Source organism: Lithobates pipiens, unplaced genomic scaffold (assembly GCF_037356315.1).
Source record: "Lithobates pipiens isolate NorthernLeopardFrog02 unplaced genomic scaffold, aLitPip1_a1.2 Scaffold_28, whole genome shotgun sequence".
Lineage (NCBI taxonomy): Eukaryota > Metazoa > Chordata > Amphibia > Anura > Ranidae > Lithobates > Lithobates pipiens.
The window spans coordinates 3,833,949-3,839,426 of record NW_027507789.1 but is presented as its reverse complement, the minus strand read 5'-3'; positions in this window follow the sequence as shown (position 1 = coordinate 3,839,426).

The following is a 5,478-nucleotide window of genomic DNA, read 5'->3' as shown; positions in this document are numbered from 1 at the left end:
TTCCCATTATTCGACCCTTGGGGTACTATTCCTTCAACTGACACTAACAATGGGGGCATAATTCTTGCCTCCCACTGACACCAATGATGGGACACTATTCCTCCCACTGACACCAATGATGGGACACTATTCCTCCCACTGACACCAATGATGGGGCACTATTCCTCCCACTGATACCAATGATGGGGCACTATTCCTCCCACTGACACCAATGATGGGACACTATTCCTCCCACTGACACCAATGATGGGACACTATTCCTCCCACTGACACAATGATGGGGCACTATTCCCCCCACTGACACCAATGATGGGGCACTATTCCTCCCACTGACACCAATGATGGGACACTATTCCTCCCACTGACACCAATGATGGGGCACCATTCCCCCCACTGATACCAATGATGGGGCACTATTCCTCCCACTGATACCAATGATGGGGCACTATTCCTCCCACTGACACCAATGATGGGACACTATTCCTCCCACTGACACCAATGATGGGGCACTATTCCCCCCACTGACACCAATGATGGGACACTATTCCTCCCACTGATACCAACGATGGGACACTATTCCTCCCACTGACACCAATGATGGGGCACTATTCCTCCCACCGACACCAATGATGGGGCACTATTCCTCCCACTGACACCAATGATGGGGCACTATTCCCCCCACTGACACCGATGATGATGGGCACTATTCCCCCCACTGACACCAATGATGGGGCACTATTCCCCCCACTGACACCAATGATGGGGCACTATTCCCCCCACTGACACCAATGATGGGGCACTATTCCCCCCACTGACACCAATGATGGGGCACTATTCCCCCCACTGACACCAATGATGGGGCACTATTCCTCCCACTGAAACCAATGATGGGACACTAATTCCTCCCACCGACACCTATGATGGGGCACTATTCCTCCCACCGACACCAATGATGGGGCACTATTCCTCCAAATGATACCAACGATGGGACACTATTCCTCCCACTACTACCAATGATGGGGCACTATTCCTCCCACTGACACCAATGATGGGGCACTATTCCTCCCACTGACACCAATGATGGGGCACTTTCCCCCCACTGACACCGATGATGGGGCACTATTCCCCCCACTGACACCAATGATGGGGCACTATTCCCCCCACTGACACCAATGATGGGGCACTATTCCCCCCACTGACACCAATGATGGGGCACTATTCCCCCCACTGACACCAATGATGGGGCACTATTCCCCCACTGACACCAATGATGGGGCACTATTCCTCCCACTGAAACCAATGATGGGACACTATTCCTCCCACCGACACCTATGATGGGGCACTATTCCTCCCACCGACACCAATGATGGGCACTATTCCTCCCACCGACACCAATGATGGGGCACTATTCCCCCCACTGACACCAATGATGGGCACTATTCCTCCCACCGACACCAATGATGGGGCACTATTCCTCCCACTGACACCAATGATGGGGCACTACTGCTCCACCGACACCAATGATGGGGCACTATTCCTCCCACTGACAAATCAAAATAATAATAAAAGGTTAAGAGAGACAACCCTTTCCAATATTCTGTGAATCAGTATAATTATGTCTTTCCATCTATTCAAGCAAAGCATTGGTGGTTTCTTCACTTTGGGCAGAGATCTACCCAAAAAGCACAACTAACCACTAGCAGACACTAAGGGAAAAAAAGAAAAGAATATGAATCGACAGAAGAAAAAAAAAGGAAGAGAGGAAGGAGAGAAAAAAAAAAGGAAAGAGAAATTAACAACCATGTCTATCCATTTCACTAACAGTCCATCTAGGGAACCGCCTCCTACAAATCAGAGCCGCGTCTAAAACAAAACACAAATTATACAAGAAAAAACGAAAACAAAAAACAAAAAAAAGCAACAAAACAGAAAACGAAAAGGTCTACCGTTTCTGTCTCCGGGAGGTTCTATTAATATTGGCTTCTGGGGGGATCTACTGTTGCTGGCAAAAGTCTATTGCTGCTGGGGGTTGGTCTATTGTTGTTGGTGTTGGACTATTGATCCTGGGGGGGATGGAGCTATTGTTGCTGGAGGGGTCTATTGATCCTGGGGAGGTCTATTGTTGCTGAGGGGGGACTCTATTGATCCTGGGAGGTCTATTGTTGCTGAGGGGGGACTCTATTGATCCTGGGAGGTCTATTGTTGCTGGGGGGGGAGACTATTGATCCTGGGAGGTCTATTGTTGCTGGGGGGGGAGACTATTGATCCTGGGGAGGTCTATTGTTGCTGGGGGGACTATTGATCCTGGGGGGGGGTAGATCTATTGTTGCTGGGGGGGTCTATTTGGATGAGGGTAGAGGGCATGGACAACGCTTGATTGTGGATTGCTGGCAGGCACAATAGACTCAGAGGCTGGGGGGGGGGGGGGATGGGAGGGGGCGAGTACCTGCAACCTAGCTCTAAAAAAAAGAGTACAGCAACTTCCTGATATGTATTCCAGGAGTTCAGCTTTAACAAAATACAAATTCACCAAAACAACCAAGTTCCGCAGGTAATGTTTCTGGACAGCAGTTGTTATCATATGAAGATTGCCCAGCATGCTGGAAAGTCTCTTTGCGGCTGATTGCCATGGACAGCAGAAAAACAAAGCCTTTACCACGGAGAGGCCACGTGCGGACTCGGGCGCCACACAAGCTGTCCAGGCATGGTCAGGCGTCTGGGCGCCCCCCTGACCGGTCTACGCCCCCCGGCCATCGTCTCTCCATACGCCCACCCAATTACGATTCATCAACCCCCCGAGTTCCGCCACACTCCGGGCTTAATAGACTTTGTATATTTTTAGAGGAAAAACAGGAACCTCCGCTACTTGTTGAAATATCTTTGGTCGATGATTTGTTTTTCAGCAGAAAGAAAAACTTCCCCAACCTTCCGCCTTCGATCAAACATTCTCCTTCCTGATAGAGCGCTGGAGACGTATATTGGGCTTCCTGGTGCGCTCCTATGTTTGTTGGCTATTAATAGGAATTGCGTTGGGGGGGGGGGAGGGGGGGGCAGAGAATTGTTTGGCGATGTTCTGGGACCCAGAATGATAGAAAGGAATCATTTCGAGGAGGACTCAATGCCAGAGATACTTTTATAATACTAACTTATAGAGATATAAAAAAAAAAAAAAAAAAAATGATATATATATATAATATGATGACCTGCAGGAGCCCCTGTACTGAAGGATCAATAACTGACCCCAACCGGTGAGAACTCCATACTGGTGTGATGTGGGAGGAGCCTCTGCTTGCAATGTGTGTGCGGAGGTGGGAGGGACCATTGTTGGATCAGTTGGCATTGGTCTGATTAACCACTTGCTTACTGGGCACTTGAACCCTCTCCTGCCCAGACCAATTTTCAGCTTTCAGCGCTGATACACTTTGAATGACAATTGCGCCGTCATACAACACTGTACCCAAATGACATTTTTACCATTTATTTTTTTCCACAAATAGAGCTTTCTTTTGGTGGTATTTAACCACTACAGATCCGCGCTATTGTCCAAATGACGGCATTAGCGCGGACCTACATTTCTGGGACTACGTCTATTGACGTAGTCCCGGTTACGAGCGGCCTGCGCGCCCCCTGAGGGGCGCGCGCCGCGCGCTCTGTGATCGGCGAGTCCGTGAGACTCGCCTGATCACCGATCCGTGTAAGGGGTCGATCCCGACCCCTTATCACGTGATCAGCTGTCAGCCAATGACAGCTGATCATGTGATAGAACGGAGCCGGTAATCGGCTATTATTCCTCCTCGCGCTGACAGCGCGAGGAGAGAAAAAAAAAGCCGATCGCCGGCGGCCGTGATCGGGACATCAGTCCCGATCACGGCCATCAATACAAGGGACCACCTGCCACCTGCCTGTGCCCACCTGCCTCCCGCAGTGCCATCCTGAAATAAAATAAAAGCAAAAGTAAGTCGCCCCCCGTCAGTGCCCCCCGTCAGTGCCCACAGTGCCACCCACAGTGCCACCTACAGTGCCACCCCACAGTGCCACCCCACAGTGCCACCCACAGTGCCACCCAATCTGCCTCAAAGGTGCTGCACCCCAGTGCCGCCCATCAGTGCCCAGCAGTGCCGCCCATCTGTGCCCAGCAGTGCCGCCCATCTGTGCCCAGCAGTGCCGCCCATCAGTGCCCAGCAGTGCCACCTATCAGAGCCCACCTATCAGTGCCACCTATCAGTGCCCAATCAGTCCCATCTATCTGTGGTACCTATCAGTGCCCATCCGTGCCACCCATCCGTGCCACTTATCCGTGCCACCCATCCGTGCCATCTTATCTGTGCCCATCTTTGCCCATCAGTGCCGCCTTATCTGTGCCCATCGGTGCCGCCTTATCTGTGCCTATTAGTGCCGCCTTAACTATGCCTATCAGTGCCCACCGGTGCAGCCTATCAGTGCCCACCAATGCAGCCCATCAGTGCCCACCAATGCAGCCCATCAGTGCCCACCAATGCAGCCTATCAGTGCCGCCTAATCAGCGCACTTCAATGAAGGAGAAAAATGACCCGTTTGCAAAATTTTATAACAAACTATTAAAACATGATTTTTTTTTTTTTTTTTGCATCTTTTTTTGTTTGTTTAGCAAAAATAAAACTCCGAGCTGTAACTAAATACCACCAAAAGAAAGCTCTATATGTGGGAAAAAAATGATAAAAATTTCATTTGGGTACAGTGTTGTATGCCCGCGTAATTGTCATTCAAAGTGTATCAGCGCTGAAAGCTGAAAATTGGTCTGGGACTGAGGGGGGTTTAAGTGCCCAGTAAGCAAGTGGTTAATTACAGCTATTCCTCCCACTGACACCAATGATGGGGCACTATTCCTCCCACTGACACCAATGATGGGGCACTATTCCTCCCACTGATACCAATGGACTATTCCTCCCACTGACGCACCAATGATGGGACACTATTCCTCCCACTGACACCAATGATGGGGCACTATTCCTCCCACTGACACCAATGATGGGGCACTATTCCTCCCACTGACACCAATGATGGGCACTATTCCTCCCACTGACACCAATGATGGGGCACTATTCCTCCCACTGACACCAATGATGGGGCACTATTCCTCCCACTGACACCAATGATGGGGCACTATTCCTCCCACTGACACCAATGATGGGGCACTATTCCTCCTACTGACACCAATGATGGGACACTATTCCTCCCACTGACACCAATGATGGGGCACTATCTCCTACTGACACCAATGATGGGGTACTATTCCTCCTACTGACACCAATGATGGGGTACTATTCCTCCACTGACACCAATGATGGGGTACTATTCCTCCCACTGACAAACAAAAAAATATGCAAAATAAGAAAAAACAAAAAATCATGTTTAATAGTTTGTTATAACATTTTGCAAACAGGTCATTTTTCTCCTTCATCGAAATGCGCTGATGAGGCGGCACTGCTATGACATCAT